At 40.3% G+C, this 17907-nt stretch overlaps 1 long non-coding RNA gene across 1 annotated transcript; it reads left to right on the forward strand.

The window, feature by feature from the left end:
* Positions 1-15433: 15433 nt before the first annotated feature.
* On the forward strand, positions 15434-17158 carry LOC137229761 (uncharacterized). Its single transcript, XR_010945829.1, has 3 exons — positions 15434-15656; positions 16775-16903; positions 17096-17158. It is a non-coding gene; the product is annotated as an uncharacterized lncRNA (long non-coding RNA).
* Positions 17159-17907: the final 749 nt, after the last annotated feature.

Genomic DNA, 17907 nt, shown 5'->3' on the forward strand with positions numbered 1-17907 from the left:
TCATATAAGACCTTCAAGTCCACAGTAGATAACTGTTTCTCCTAAATTAATAGAGTCAGAGAAATATAGTAAAAAAAAAACCCAGAGGAACTACTCCCAATTAAAAGAAGAGAAATTCCCTGAAAGAAAAAACAATAAAACAGACCTCTCCAGTCTATCAGACTCCTAGTTCAAAAAGAACATAATAAAATGCTAAAGGAATTAGAAAGGGCTATTGATAGAAAAGTGGATCACTGTAACAGGGAACTAGAACTATAAAGAGGAGCCAATCAAAATTAGACAATTCAATTACTGAGATGAAAACCAAGCTAAAGGCAATAAATAGCAAACTAAATAGTGCAGGAGAATGAATAAATGATCTGGAAGATAGAATGATGGAAATCACCCAATCAGAAAAGCAGACAGAAAGACAAATTAAAAAAAAGAAGAAGAAAGCAGCATACAGGATCTATGGAATAATATAAAACATGCCAACCTATGCATAATAGGGATTCCAGAAGGAGAAGAAAGAGAAAAGAGGATCAAAAATGTATTTGAAGAAATTATGGCTGAAAACGTGTGAAACCAAAAGAAAGAAATAGATATCCAGGTAGAGGAAGCACAGAGAGTCCCAAACAAGATGAACCCAAACAGACCTACACCAAGACATATCATAATTAAAATGGCAAAATTTAAAGATAAAAGATTCTAAAGGCAGTATGAGAAAAACAGAGAGTTAGTTACAAGGGAACCCCATAAGGCTATCAGCTGATTTCTATACAGAAATGTTGCAGGCCAGAAGGGAGTGGCAAGATATATTTAATGCCCTGAAAGGGAAAAACCTGTAAGCTAGGATACTATACCCAGCGAGATTATCATTTAGAATAGAAGGGGAGAGAAAAAATTTCTCAGACAAGAAAATACTAGAAGAATACAGCAATACTATACATGTCCTAAAAGAAATATTGAAAGTTCTTCTCTAAATGGAAAATAAGCAAGAATCTATAGGAAAGGGAAAATCACAATAGGAAAGGCAAGTTTATAAAAGTATTGAAGATCACTTATATAAGCCATTATATAGATTAAGAAACAATTGAATACTTTGTGAAAGTGATTATAAGAGCAAAAGGATAAACATAAAGATATAAAATAGGACATAAAAATTACAAAATGAGGGAGAGAGTAGTAAGAAAATGTAGAACCTTTAAGAATGTGTTTGAGCTTACGTGGCTATCAGTCTAAAACAAGTAAATATAGTTATGGGTTAACATACTTGAAATCCACATACCCACAAACCAAAAACATACAATAGACTCACAAAAACCAAGGAACTCAAGTGTAATAACAAAGAAAATCAACACATCACAAAAGGAAAAACAAAAAGCAGAAAAAAAGGAACAAAGATTAAATATAAAGTCAACTGGAAAACAAGGTTTAAAATGGCAATAAATACATATTTATCAATAATTCCTTTAAATGTCAATGGACTAAATGCTCTGATCAAAAGACAGAGTGGCAGATTGGATAGTGAAACAAGAACCTACAATATGCTGCCTACAGGAGACCCACTTTAGGGCAAAAGACACATATAGATTGAAAGCAAGGGGGTGGAAAAACTATTTCATGCAAATGGAAATGACAAGAAAGCGGGGGTAGCAATACTCATATCAGACAAAATAGACTTTAAAACAAAGGTCATAAAGATAGACAAAGGAGGACACTATTATAATGATAAAAGGATCAATACAAGAAGAGGATATCATACACGTTAACATATATGCACCCAACATTGGAGCACCTAAACACATAAAACAAATACTAAGAGAGGTAAAGGGACAAACTGATGGGAAGACAATAATAGCAGGAGACTTTAACACCCCACCCAGTGATATCAATGGACAGATCTTCCAGACAGAAAATCTGTAAGGCAACAGAGATCCTGAATGATACAATAGAACACTTAGACGTAATTGATATCTACAGGACACTATATTAAAAAAACAAAAAAACCAAAAAACAGAATACACATTCTTTTCAAGTGCACATGGAACATGCTCTAGAATAGACCACATAGTAGGGCACAAAACAAGGCTCAACAAATTTAAGAGGATAGAAATTATTTCTAGCATTTTGTCTGTCTACAATGTCATGAAACTAGAAATCAACCACAGAAAGAGAAACGAGAAAGAAAACAATCACATGGAGACTAAACAGTATGCTACTAAAAGACCAATGGGTCAACAATGAAAGCAAAGAGGAAATCAAAAATACTTCAAGACAAATGACAATGAAACACAGCCATACAAAACCTATGAGATGCAGCAAAAGCAGTCCTAAGAGGGAAGTTCATAATGATACAGGCTTTCCTCAAAAAAACAAGAAAAATTCCAAATAAACAACCTAACTTAATGACCTAGAAAAATTAGAACAAACAAAACCTAAAGTCATCAGAAGGAAGGAAATAATAAAGATCAGAGAGGAAATAAATAAAATAGAGATTAAAAAATAGAAAAAATCAATAAAACCAAGAGCTGGTGTGTTTTTATTTTTTACATTTCTTGTTTTCAATTTTTTTTAATTGTTAAAAATTTTTTTACAGTTTTTAAAAGTTACTTTCCATTTACAATTACAAAATATTGGCTATATTCCCCATTTTGTACAATAAACACTTATCTTATACCCAATAGTTTGTACCTCCCTCTTCCACACCCTGTATTGCCTCTCCTCCCCTCCCCACTGGTAACCACTAGTTTATTCTCTATATCTGTGAGTCTGCTTCTTTTTTTGTTATATTCACTAGATTGTTGTAGTTTTCAGATTCCACATACAAGTGATGTCACACAGTATTTGTCTTTCACTGTCTGACTGACCTCACTTAGCATAAAATACTCCAAGTCCATCCATGTTGCTATAGATGGCAAAATTTCATTTTTTTTTTATGCTGAGTAGTATTCCATTGTATATATATTCCACAGCTTCTTTATCCATTCATCTATTGATGGACACTTAGGTTGCTTCCATATCATGGCAGTTGTAAATAATGCTGCTATGAACATAAGGGTGCATGCATCTTTTCAAATTACTGTTTTTTGTGGTTTTTGTTTGTTTGTTTTGGATATATACTGAGGAGTGCAATTGCTGGGTCAAATGGTAGATCTATTTTTAGTTTTCTGAGAAACCTCCATACCGTTTTCCACAGTGGCTGCACTAACTTATACTGCCACCAGTAGTGCAGTATTTGTTATCTGTGGTTTTTTTTTTTTTTAAACCACTCTGCACGGCTTGTGGGATCTTAGTTCCCTGACTAGGGATTGAACCTGGGCCCTTAGCTCAGCAGTGCAAGCACAGAGTCCTAACCATTGGACAGTCAGAGAATTCCCAATTTGTGTTCTTTTTGATTATATCCATTCTGACAGTTGTGAGGTGATATATCATTGTGGTTTTGATTTGCATTTCCCTGGTGATTAGCAATGTTGATCATCCTCTCATGTGCCTGTTGGTCAACTGCATTTCCTCTATTCAGTTCTTCTGCCCATTTTTCAATGGCTTTTTTTTTTTATGTTGAGCTGTATGAGCTGTTTATATATGTTGGATATTAATCCCTTATTGGTCATATCATTTGCAAATATTTTCTCCCATTCAGTAGATTGTTTTTTCATTTCATTGGTGGTTTCCTTTGCTGTGCAAAAGCTTTTAAGTTTATTTAGGTCCCATTTATTTATTTTTGCTTTTGTTTCCTTTACCCTAGGAGACAGAGCCATAAAATTATTGCTGTGATTTATGTCCAAGAGTGTTCTGCCTATGTTTTCTTCTAGGAGTTTTATAGTATCCCATCTTAGATTTAGTTCTTTAATCCATTTTGAGGTTTTTTCTTTCTTTTCTTTTTTTTTTTTTTTGTATATGGTGTTAGAGAATGTTCTAATTTCATTCTTTTACATGTAGCTGTCCAGTTTTCCCAACACCACTTATTGAAGAGACTGTCCTTTCTTCATTGTATATTCCTGCCACCTGTCATACCAAAACCAGGCAAAGACACTACCAAAAAAGAAAATTACAGGCCAATATCGTTGATAAATATAGATGCAAAAATCCTCAACAAAATAACAGCAAACCAAATCCAACAACAAGTAAAAAGGATCATACAGCATGATCAAGTTGAATTCATTCCAGAGTCACAAGGATGGTTCAACATATGTAAATTGGGGCTTCCCTGGTGGCACAGTGGTTAAGAATCTGCCTGCCAATGCAGGGGACACGGGTTCAAGCCCTGGTCCGGGAAGATCCCACATGCCGTGGAGCAACTATGCCTGTGCGCCACAACTACCGAGCCTGCGCTCTAGAGTCCATGAGCCACAACTACTGAGCTCGTGTGCCACAACTACTGAAGCTCACGTGCCTGGAGCCCATGCTCCACAACAAGAGAAGCCACTGCAACAAGAAGCCCACGCACTGCAACAAAGAGTAGCCCCCGCTCGCCACAACTAGAGAAAGCCCACGTGCAGCAACGAAGACCCAACGCAGCCAAAAATAAAATAAAATAATTTTTAAAAGATTATGTAAATCAATCAATGTGATACACCACATCAACAAAGGAAAATACAAAAACCACATGATCATCTCAATAGATGCAGAAAAAGCATTTGAGAAATTCAACATTCATTCATGATTAAAAATAAAAACCTCTTTCCAACGTAGGTATAGAGGGAGCATTTCATAACATAATAAAAGCCATTTATGACAAACCCACAGCCAGTATAATACTCAATGGTGAGAAGCTGAAAGCCTTCCCACTAAATTCTGGAAAAAGACAAGGGTGCCCAGTCTCACCACTTCTATTCAACATAGTATTGAAAATCCTAGCCACAGCAATTAGACAAGAAAAAGAAATAAAAGGTATCCAAATTGGAAGGGAAGAGGTAAAATTGTCATTATATGCAGATGACATGATGTTCTATATGGAAAACCTAAAGATGCCACACAAAAACTATTAGAACTGATAAACCAATTCAGCAGGGTAGCAGGGTACAAGACTAATATACAGAAATCTGTTGCATTTCTTTACACTGACAATGAAATATCAGAAAAGTAAAAAAAAAAAAATCTTGTTTAAAATTTTATTAAAAAAAATACAATAACTAGGAAAAAACTTACCCAAGGAGGTGAAAGGCTTAATGCTGAGAATTATAAAACACTGATAAAGGAAATTGAAGATGATTCAAGGAAATGGGAAGATAGCTCATGCTCTTGGATTGGAAGAATTAATATTGTTAAAGTGGCTATACTACCCAAAACAATCTACAGATTTAATGAGATCCCTATCAAATTACCCATGACATTTTTCACAGAACTAGAACAAATAATCCTAAAATTTATATGGAACTACAAAAAACCCAGAATTGCCAAAGTAATCTTGAGGAAAAAGAACAATGCTGGAGGCATAACCCTTTGAGACTTCAGACAATACTGCAAAGCTACAGTAATCAAGAGTGTGGTATTGGCACAAAAACAGACAGGTAGATCAGTGGAACAGAATAGAGACTCCAGAAATAAACCCACATGCCTGTGGTCAATTAATCTTTGACAAAGGAGACAAGAATATACAATAGAGAAAAGAAAGTCTCTTTAGCAAGCGGTGTTGGGAAAGCTGGACAGCCGCGTACATATCAATGAAGTTAGAACACTCCCTCACACCATACACAAAAAAACCTCAAAGTGGCTTAAAGACTTAAATGTAAGATGCAACACCATAAAACGCCTCAAAGAGAACGCAGCCGCTCCGTGGCATGTGGGATCTTCCCGGACCAGGGCATGAACCCGTGCCCCCTGCATCAGCAGGCGGACTCTCAACCACTGTGCCACCAGGGAAGCCCCCAGCATGTTTTTAGACAAAGACATTTCTGCCATCTTTTTTCCTTTCCTTGCATTAGTGCAGAAAGTCTACCTCATGAGTTTAGGAATCTCTATTTTCATCCATCTTTTTATTTCCTTGTTTGTACCTTTAATTTTCCTTTAGATTCTCCCTCCCCTTTTTCTCTATCTTTATCATGTTTCACGTCTCTCCTGTTTCATTTTCTTTTTCATTCCCTTCTTTCTCTCTTCTGCTGTTTCCTTCTTTCTCCCCCACCCTTTTTTTTAAAACTAGGCTTGATGTAAAAATGAAGAATATTTATATTATTTATATTATTATTACAACTATTTTTTAATCTTTCCCCATTTTACTTAGTGTGCTTATCATAGTTTAAAACATTCTCTTTCTCATAAGTAAGCTTCAACAAATAAATATTTAATGCTCAGATAATGTTTTTCATGGACTTTTAAAAATAATGAGAATGACAAAGGAGAGAATTGGAAGACAGGTGAGTCTGGGTCTGGTTATTTCTCTGCTCCAACACAAGAGCTCACCTCAAAGAGAAACAACCACAAACCCAAATTCTCCAGCCTATACAGGTCAATTTGGGTTTGGTCCTAACCAGGAGATTCAGGGATGGGCTAATGATGATGAAGCCTGGACCAATGAATGGAATTGATGTTGTTTTAAAGTGACTTTTATAATTCCCCCAATTTCCCTGTTTAGCAAATTAAAACATGGTCACTGTAGAAAAGATTTAAAAGTATATAAGGTTTTCAGTAAAGTGATTCAATTATATATATACATGTATCTATACTTTTTCAAATTCACTTTGCTGTACACCCAAAACTAACACAACATTGTTTATCAACTATACTTCAATAAAAATTAAAATTAAAAAAAAAGAAAGTACACTGTCCATAGGAAGTATTGCTACCATTACTATGCTGTGAATATAATCACACTTTTCTGGACTTCAAAAAAAAAAATGGATATAAGGTCATGTATAATAAAATTAAAATAAACAATAATCTATTAACCAGAGTTAATCAATAAATGTTTTAGTCTCTATACTTCCAGGTTTATTTTCACATACATAAATGTTTAACCATCCCAAATTTGCCTGAGAAAAGGGAGTTTACCATGATGTGAGACTTTCAGTGCCAAAGTCAGTAAAGTCCCAGGGCCACCTGGGGTGAGTTGATCACTCTGTTATAATTTTTTTTTTGTTGTGTTTTGTTTTATTTTTTAAGAATTTATTTTACAAAAAGATAATGAAAATGCAGTACATGGCTTTCAAGAGGCAAACCTTCGTTCAGTGGCCAGCCGCTGAGCCAGCTTACCAGGTTACCAGAGTCACCAGGTTACAAAACTTCCCACCCACCCAGTACTCACCACACAGGAGACAGGACAGAGCCACACTCAGCCCTAGCAGTCTGTCCACTGGCCTCAGAAAGAGGTCCCCTAAGCAGGCTGCTGCTCCAAAGCCCGGCTCTCCTGGGGCTTTGCCTTATACTGGCTCTCAGTGGAAGCAGGGGCCACTTGTTGGCATAGCAGGTCCACTATCAGTGTCTTTTGATAAGCTCAGTGCTCTTCCACCCCACTCTCCACTCCATGGGGTGTCACAGGTTCTCAGAGTAAACCCTCAGTTGATGAGACTTTTTGTTTTTCAGGGGAGACTGGGGAAATGTTCTCCTAGACTCTCTCAGAGTCTCCCAGACTCTCCCAGCAACATAGCCACAATATATTGCTAATGGTGTCCTCATGATGTCTGCTGAGGACCTGACACACTCAAAGCCTTGAGTCCCCTGACCTTTTTCCTGCCTCACTTTACCCCACCATGGACTGAGGCAGAGACATGGGTGCTCATGCACAGGATGCTCTGGAGGGTGGGCAATGTAGACGGAGACCACGCAGAAGTCAGGGTGCTATTTGGGGTGGAGGCGGTGATGACTTATCTCACTCAGGAAGATTGTTGTGGGTTCAGGTAGGAAGAATGGGTATGAACTGAAGGCAACTGTGAAGAAAATACATGCAGGTAGTCCTCACTTTGCACACACCCAATATGCACGTATTTCAGTTACCATGCATTAGTTAAATAACGCCAGTCCCTCCATGACAGAGTTCAAATTCTGATTACCACGGTATATGAACGGTGAGTAATTGCATAAAATATGAACTTACTACTAGACCTTCAGTCCACAAATCCAAATCACTATGTAGGTAACTGATGGCTTATCATGACCAGTGATCATGTTATGTCTTTCAAAGTAACATGTGCATCTGTTGTTCAACTGACTCACAGAGAGCAAAGCATGTAATTGTGTTGCTTGTCTCCAGGGAAAAACCCCACATGATTCAGGAACTTTTGGATAGATTTCACGATATTGAAAATATGAAGGATCAAATTCAGGCAGGGCATCTGATACTGGAAGAGACCCTGGCTGGGCCAGTCCCTGGCTGAGGCCTCTTGGTGGGGCAGCTGGGGTTGGAGTGGGCCCTAGATGAGGGGAGGCCTGTGAGGACTCAAAGCACTGGCTGGTGCCTCCGATTTTGGAGAGGGTTCCAGCAGTTCCCAGACCAGAAGCTCTAGGGTAAGTAAACGGATTTCCTTCCCATATAGTCTAGGTGCTCTTTAAATTGCTGTTTCTTTGCTTTGTCCTAGGGTTGGCGAGTCTGCCCTTGGGCCCCTTCCAGCAATATCCCTCCCTCCTGCAAGTCGTAGCATCTGGGGCGGGAGGGGTGTCTCATGGGTACCGTGTCTTCATTTTCCTACCCGTTTCTATGTGGTCCTTCTATGTGCAATAGCTGTTCAATCAGCCCTCAGATCTTAAGAGGAATTGCTGTAACATGGATGGACCTAGAGACTGTCATACAGAGTGAGGTAAGTCAGAAAGAGAAAAACAAATATCGTATAATGTCACTTATATGTGGAACTAGAAAAATGGTACAAATGAACTTATTTGCAAAGCAGAAATAGAGACACAGACGTAGAGAACAAACATATGGATACCAAGGGAGGAAGGGTAGGTGTGATGAGCTGGGAGATTGGGATTGACATATATACACTACTATGTATAAAATAGATAACAAATGAGAACCTACTGTATAGCACAGGGAACTCTACTCAATGCTCCGTGATGACCTAAATGGGAAGGAAATCCAAAAAAGAGGGGATACATATATACGTATAGCTGATTCACTTTGCTGTACAGCAGAAACTAACATAACACTGTAAAGCAACTATACTCCAATAAAAATTAATTTAAAAAAAAAAGAGGAATTGCTCTAAACGTATGTAGGTATAGATTCGGTGTTTCCTGTTCTTTTTATTGTCCTGTGAATTACTCTTCTGTCCTTGAGGGCCTCTGGCCCTTATCCCGTTTCTTATTTCAGGATGGCATATATACTGTACCTTATTTTAGCTTTCTGTCTTTTTATCTCTCAGGTATGTGGGGTTCCTGTACATACAAAAATAATTTTAAGTTTTTCCTATTACTCTGTCTCATGTAAATTTAATTCTTAGACCAGCCAAAAGAACCTAGAAGGGTAGAGGAAAATTTTCTTCCTTCCCAACAGTATATTCAAAGTTGTGCAACCATCACCGTGATCAGTTTTAGAACATTTTCATCACTCCAGCAAGAAACCCTGTACCCACGAGCTGTCACCTTTTATCACAACTGCCTTTCCATCTCCACCGCCTCCACTGCCAGCCCTAAGCCACTACTAAGCTACTTTCTTTATAGATTTGCCTATTGTGGATTTTTCATATAAGTGGAATCATATAATATCTGGTCCTTTATGACTGGCTTTTTTCACTTAGGATAATGTTTTCAAGGCTTATAGTGTTGTAGCATGTAACAGTATTTCATTTTTTATTACTGGCAGGCAGATTCTTAACCACTGTGCAACCAGGGAAGCCCTCTCATTGTGGTTTTGATTCGGATTTCCCTGATGGCTAATGATGTTGAGAATCTTTTTGTGACCTTATTGGCCATTTGTGTATTTTCATTGGGGAAATGTCTGTATAGATCCTTTGCCCATTTTAAAACTGGGTTATATATCTTTTTATTGTTGAATTATAAGAGTTCTTTATATACTCTAGATAAAAGTCTTGTAATAAATATATGACTTGCAAACATTTTCTTCCATTTTGTGGCTTGTGGGTGGTCTTTTTACTGTCTTAGTGGTGCCTTTGAATTACAAAAGTTTTTAATTTTGATCATGTCCTTTGGTCGCTTGTGCTTTTGGTGTCATATCTGGGAAATCATTGCCTACCACCCCCCCGCAATTTCTCTTTTTGTCTCTATCTCTCTGTCTGTCTCTGTCTCTTTATCTCTATATATGTATTATAAAGAGATATATAAATTTTTTAGTATGTATTTTATATAAAGATAATAAAAGGTAGAAGGCTTCCTTTGAATGACAACTTTTTATTGGGCATCCAGGAGTCAGAACACACAAGGAACTGCAGGTCCAGAATTTATTCTATATTTCTGGGAAGGCAAGGCAATAAAAGCAGCCTATCTCCTTGACTGCCTGCAAGGTGGGTTGGACAGTGAGAGATGTTCTAGCCCATTGTTGCACTCATCACCCAGAACAGAAAGAACCACACTTATCCTCAGCAACCTGTCCATCACCTTCAGAAGTGAGATCTTTCCAGTATGAGACTGGTTCCATGGCCCATCTTCCCTGTGGCTATAGCCTAATCCCACCCAAATGGCTGAAGGGACCAAGCTTTGGCAGAGAAGTTCAACTAGCTGTGTCCCGTGATGAGATGAGAACACTCTGACACTGACCCGCTGCTGTGAGGAGTGTGGCACTGGGGAATAAGGCTGTGTGGCAAGTCCATTTATCAAGCTGCCCTTAGGAGGGTTCCCAGGGCACGTCCTTCCTTTCTGCTTGTGGAGCGGTTAGGAGTGCGAAGAATGATGCCAAAACAGATAGTGAAGGGAGGGATGCTCCGGAGTACTCTTGATGCTCGGCCCTGATACATCAGGAAGAAACTTTATACTGATGTCATCAGAGAAACTGACACAAAGACTCAAAGTCTTGAGCTCCCCAGTGCTTTCTGCCCTAGATCCATGTCCCTCCCCACTACATACATCATTCCTCCATGCCCCAAACCCACACACGACTGGAAATATCCTGGAGTCTGAGCATTGACAGGTGAAAGAACATGGGTTTAAAATGCCTGGAGTCTCTGTAATGACCTATATGGGAAAAGAATCTAAAAAACAGTGGATATATGTATCTGTAAAACTGATTCACTTTGCTGTACACCCGAAACTAACACAACATTGTAAATTAACTATACACCAATAAAAATTCTTAAAAAATGATCTTGGGACAATAAAAGTTTCATACAAAAATAATAATAAAATGCCTGGAGTGTTAGTGGCAGTCAGTGTTGATGGTGGAGATTAAAGTGGTGCTGGTAGTGGTGGATTATGCTGGTGGGGTGTTTAGAGCAAGCCAGACAGGAGAGGTTTACGGGCTGGTCCAGGTGGTTTATACACGTGGGTTTTATTATCAATGTTCCAGAAAAGCAGCTCTTCAAACAGAGTGTACTTTCTGCATAATTGATGAAAAATATACAAAATCCACAAGAGAATGTATTGTAAGAAGATGCATGTTCCCAGCGGTGATTTGGGAAATGATGAAGGACCAGTGATGAGGGCAGCCTGTTCATCCACCCATAAAGCAGCATTCCTTGTCTTGTGACTGCTGCAGTTGGTCATTGGTCTGGACAAGGTTAGCAGGTTTCCAAGGTAGAACATGAATGAGAGGAGACATGGTGGGAGACGGCAGTTCAGGAAATGAGGCAAAATAGCCACACTCCTTGCGTGATGTTGGGGGAAGGGAGACAAACGACCATATGGAAGGAGGTTTGCCGATGTGTGTGTGTCTTGGGGGTGAAGTTAGGACTGATGATTGGACCAATCATATAGGCAGAGAATAGAGGTCACTAAATATAAACCTGTGAAAATACTTAGTCCCAATTTTTTAATTAAACTTTTCTTAACTGTATTCTCTAGTTAGTAGTTGAAAAGAAAATGAATGTAAAGAATTGAACCTATAACCTAACGACTTAAGTGCTATTATAGTCCCTACTTCCTTGATGGGGAAATTGAGGGCTGTAGATTAATGACTTGCCAGAGTCTCATAGCCAGTAGATGTTGGAACGAGTCTTCAAACCCAGATTCATCTGATTTCTGAGTCTGTGCTCTGGCCAGGGCACTTCCAGGTTGGGTTTCTGCCTAGACACATTACTGAAAGATCTGATAGGGATTGGCGTGGGCCTGGAAGCTTGTGGTGGTTCTAGGCGCCCCCTGTCTGGCTGCTGCCCAGGCGAAGGTTCCTGTGCTGGGAGAGATTGTGCCTGATAACCTCTAAATAGACTGACCATATAATTTATTCCCTAGACTGAAGCCCTGGGGAGTGAAAGGGATAATTTAGTAAGCAAGCTTGGAATAAAGTCATGAATTAGAAGTGACTATTATATCTCTTCCAACTTTGGAAGTCTCATGGGCTCGGGATAAATTAATATATGACTTTTATCAAGCTCTCAATTCCTGATCAACCTCTGAAGCCTCCTCTCCTGAAAAACGAGGAAATTTCCACAGTACATCATTCAGTGATGTGATGTATCATCCAGCATAACGCCACCATTTACAATGACCATTGTCTTCCAGTGCAACCTGATGCAGACACATTATGGAGTGCTGTTTAAGAAACTTTATGGGGAAGAGTGGCTGAAGGAAGCCCAGCCGGGAATGTGGGGCAGCATATTCTTCTCTGAGGTGGTCATGGCCTTTTCTGGTATAGATTGAACTCACAATGTTTCTCAATGATTTATGTGAGGTTCAGATATACAAGTGGAGCTATTTTAGTCATATAATATCTCCATTTTATTTTAGCATAATTGGATAGCTGTCACAGACATTTTCCAGTGGGCTCACATCCCCTAAATCATTATTATTTTTTTTAAGTATAGTTGATTTACAATGTTGCATTAGTTTCTGGTGTACAGCATAGTGATTCAGTTATATATCTATCCTTTTTCATATTTTTTCCATTATAGGTTATTACAGGATATTGAATATAGTTCCCTGTGCTACACAGTAGGACCTTGTTGTTTATTTATTTCATATATAGTAGTTTGTATCCACTACTCCAAAACTCCTAATTTATCCCCCCCACCCCTTTTCCCCTTTGTTAAGCATAAGTTTGTTTTCTAAGTCTGAGTCTATTTTTGTTTTGTAAATAAGTTCATTTGTGTCATATTTTAGATTCCACATACAAGCAATGTCATATGGTATTTGTCTTTCTCTTTCTGACTTACTTCACTTGGCATGATAATCTCTAGGTTCATCCATGTTGTTGAAAATGACATTATTTCATTCTCTTTTTATGGCTGAGTAACTTTCCATTGTGTATATATATCTGTAAGATGTTACGGAAAAATTCAAATGAACTTTTTGGCCAACCCAGTATATGTACCACATCTTTATCCATTCATCTGTTGATGGACATTTAGGTTGCTTCCACGTCTTGGCTATCTTAAATAGTGCTGATATGAACACTGGGGTGTATGTATATTTTCAAATTAGAGTTTTCTCTGGATATATGCCCGTGAGTAAGATTGCTGGATCATATAGGAAGTCTATTTTTAATTTTTTAAGGAACCTCCAGACTGTTTTCCATTATTGTGGCACCAATTTACATCTCCAACAACAGTGTAGAAGGGTTTCCTTTTCTCCACACCCTCTACAGCATGTATAATTTGGAGACTTTTTAATGATGACCACCACTATCCTTCCCTTAGGAAACACCATCAGGATGTTTGAGGAGCATAAATTTCCATGAGAAGATTTGACTAGATCATTATTTTCTGCTTTTCACTCTTTTCCTAGGTTCCCCAGTGATGACGTCTCTTTACAATATCATATTACGCATTGTGTACTATGCACTATTATTATCAATACATCCTTCAAGTTTGCACAGAACAGCTTATCTTTAGTACAATAATGCTATGAAAGAAGAATTCTGTTCCTTGGCAGCTCCAATAATTTGTATATATCCTGTTTCCTCCATTCTCTACTCCTTCCACACCCTCTGTTCTTGCATAGTGAAGACGGGGGCATGTGGGACTTGCAGAACCGTGTGCATCTCTGGAATTCCACTATCATGTTAGAGTGACCTGCTGAGCATACAGAGGACCCTGGGTCCCTCAGCACAGTTCCTCAGTGTGGGGACTGGGTAACAATGACATCATTCATCCATGCACCCCACACTCCTGCAGAATCTACTCTGAATCATTTTTGTCTTCTGAAGGTGGTGAAGGGGAGTTCTCACGCATCACAGCCCTCCTCTCACAGTGTAGGAGACAGCTGGACTCTCAGTCTGTGGGTGCGTGGGGTTTCTTGGCCCTTTTCCTCCCGTAGTTGCTTTCTGGGCTGGCAGATCCTAAGCATTCATTTACTTGTCCTCTTATTCTTGTTTAGTCAGAAATATTACTGAACGCCTGCTCTTTACCATGCATTGTGTGGAGTGCTTCTGGCTAATGGTGAACGTGACTGTCAAGGTTTCTGCCATGAAAGGGTTGTCTAGATGGAGAAGGAGAGGGGGAAAGGGAGACCGCCACTGTGACCTGGAATGTTTTCTCAGGTGCTCAACCTGCACATTGAGATCCATGAACCCCATGAACTCCATGAACTTTCTCCTTCCTTTGGCTGGATCTCCAAGCATGAACACTCTGGTTGGGGAATTGGCTATTTTTATTATACATGATTAATAAACTCAGGATACTACAGGATTGTACTTTCAGAGGTATTGGGGCATAGGTATTTCTTTGAGCAACAACAACGAAATTTTAAATAAAAAAAATTATCTGCTTCCTTTGTAGTCCAGAGAAATAAGATTAATATAGCAGGAATTGATTTATATTTTATAAAATAAACTAGTCCTCTATAGTGCTTTTATTCCTTCTTTGTTTTGGAAGTATTTGCTGTATATTTAATATATTTGTGATAGGCTGAAGATATATCCTAATTTAGATATGTATGGTAGCAGTAGATGTGGATACTGGTTTATAGAAAATACTAAGTAAATGTTTGCTATTATGACTACCCCCAGCATTGGCAACACTGATTCAGTATTGAGAGGCCCACTGAGGTCTCAATTATGAGCTCGAATATAGGGAGGGGAAAGGGAATGCAAACAGCACAGGCTGCACCTACAATGAGTGCATCCTGAGGCCTGAGGCTGGTGTCAGCCCAGGTTGGGTACTGGCTTGGGCTGTGGGACTGGAGGGGAGGTGGTCATGGGCACTGTGGACTCAGAGGAAATGGCTATCTTAGCAAAGCCCGGCCCACATGACAAGCTCTTGTTCTTGGGCCTGGGGCAGTGGGATGTCCAGAGAGTAAAGAGTCAGGAACTGTTGAGGGGCCCCGAGATCTGGTCAGGCGTCATGTCCCCCACTGAACAGGAGGCAGCCTCAAAGGATCAGGAGGGACACCTGGGACATTTATCCTCGGAAGTGTCCAAGGGGCTGGTTCTGTGGGAACGTTTCCTGGGCCTGCGTGGCTGTGAAACACCCACTGGCAGGTGTGTAAAAGGAAGCTTCTGCCCACAGCCCAGAAGCAGCTCAGTCCAGATTCTTCGGCTTCCCTCATCTGCACACAAGAGCAGTCTGTCTGCACCCTTCCTGGGCACCCTGCTCCCCTCTGCAGCCGCCTCTGCATCTTCCCGCCATCCCAGGCTGACATGGACAAGTCCCTGCTCCTGCTGCTGGAAGTCTTGCCTTTCGTGCTCTTCCAAGGAGTGGGTGAGTCCCTGTGGTGGCTGGGCAGGGGGTGACGACGTGGAGGTGGGCTGGGCAGCAGCACCTGGATGGTGATCTGACCAGCTTGGGAGGGGACAAATCAAGGATGAGGCTCTGGGATGATCTGACCAGCAAGGATTTGAGGTCTCTTTCTGCTGTCCCCATCCCGACTGCTACCAGGGCAAGAGTTCAGGTTCCTTTCCAAGGTCTCAGAGTGGGGTCAGTCCCTCCCTGGGGCCAGACTGGGGCTGGGGGCTCTTCTCAATGGGAGGTTTTGTGGCTTGCTGGGATGACCCTAAGAGGCAGAGCCAATGGCTGCTCAAGACTTCCTATAAAGACACAGCCAAGGGTCAATGATCTACCAGGAACAGGTCCCTGAAAGGCTTATCTTGAACCAATATTTTCACAGCAGTCTTTTCACTTGTATATGTGTGTACTTTGGATGACTTTTGGTGCTGTCGTAGGAAATCTTTGGAGACTAAAATCTGCCTCCTCATTCTCAAGCCAGTGTAGTCCGTATGCCCCATCCATTTCCCCAAGATCCTGGCCCAGGGTGGCTATATGGGATGCACTGAATGTGTTCTGCACAATTGCTCCAAAGCTAAAGTGAGCTTCTGAGCACAGAGCTGCTACTATGGGGAGTTCATCCAGGCTCCCAGGGAACAAAAATTAAGGAGACATAATCTCTTAGTGCTGTTTAGGTGCAAGTTTGGAAATTTCTCTTGCTTGGTTAGAACACCTATCTTTTTTTTTTCTCTTATATCTCACTGTCCAGTATCTGCCATATCCCCTGGCAAGTAAAGTGTCATATTCTTGTTCAAGGTTATTTTGAGAAAAACAGCTTTAGTGAGATATCATTCACATACCATGCAATTCACTCATAATGTATGCACAAAGTTATTTATCATTAATGGATTTTGATATCCGCAGGTCAAAGACCCCATTTCCTTAAATATCCAATGGAAGAAATCTAGTGGGGATCTTTCTTACCCCAAATTATGCGCAGGAAAGTATTTAGAGTCATGCTTTGTCCTTAAACTCCTACATTCTAATGTGTCTTACACACCTTGGTCTCAGCCCATTCAACCCTGGCCTCAGCTTCCATGTCTGTTTCTCTGCAGCTCCAGCCACGTTGTGTAAGGTCTGCAGTATTTTTAAGAAGGACAAATGTTTGCAAGGCGAGGGTAACTGCACCTCTGAAGAAGGCCCGGGATGCAGAACTTCGGATATATACTTTTTCAATGTGAGAGGTAATGCTCTTAAACCAGGCTTTTCTGGCTTGAGCTGTTGCCTAACTCCTGACACTGGGTAGGGGCTCCAGTCTGGGGGAGCCCTCGCTGAGAGGTGAATGTGTCCCTAGTCTACAGGCCAGGCTTGGGGTGGCTGGGGAAGGTTCCAGGTACTGTTGTCTGGCACTGAGTGTCAGTGTCCTTCTCTTCCAGATGCGTGGCGCTACAACCACACTCAACTGGACTGTTATGATAAGTGTAGAGCTTGGAAGTTGATTCGCGGGGACTTCAAGGTTTCAAGCTATTGCTGTAAAGGTCAAGATTTCTGCAATATATATAGAGGAAAATCACTGCATTGGAAGTCTCACTAACAGCTGATTCCTTGTCAGTGATGCCCCCTCACCCTTCTCTTCCTGGCATCTCTGGTCCCATATCCCTGCACACATGCTCCTGCAGAGCATGCTGTGTCCTCCTATCTACCCCAAGTTTCCCTCCTCACTTCTCTCCTGGCAACCGGCTCCTTCCCACCAACGTACACCAAGTGCTCTCAATTCACCCTTGGTTCATCTCTCTGCTTCGTTCATATCTGCAAATCATCATCCCACCCTGTTCCCTCACAGTCGCCCTATTCCTCTGGCAGTCTGGCTGCCTGGTTTCTGATTCCACTAACTCAGAAGTGACTGCAATGTGTCCAAGAAGGGGACAGGTACCACCTCATACATGAGGAGTTTGCGGGGTCAGTGGAAAACTCAGGAAAATGTGTCCAACTGGCAGATGGACAGAGAGGCCTTAAAGTCCAAAATGGTATCAAGGCCTAAGGCAGAAAAAGTGGGCTCATCCAATTTAGATGTTATATACATGCTCAGAAGCTACTGATAACTTAGCTTATAAGACTTAAAGAGGTTGTCTAGTGAGTGAGGTGGGAACAGGGTGGGGACAAGTCATTGACACTAGAGACCACCAAAATAAAAAGCAGGTGAAGGTCTCTCTCCAAAAAAGAGTCATGAGTGATGGGCATGGAAGTA

This window comes from Pseudorca crassidens, chromosome 9 (genome assembly GCF_039906515.1).
Source record: "Pseudorca crassidens isolate mPseCra1 chromosome 9, mPseCra1.hap1, whole genome shotgun sequence".
In the NCBI taxonomy this organism is placed as follows: domain Eukaryota; kingdom Metazoa; phylum Chordata; class Mammalia; order Artiodactyla; family Delphinidae; genus Pseudorca; species Pseudorca crassidens.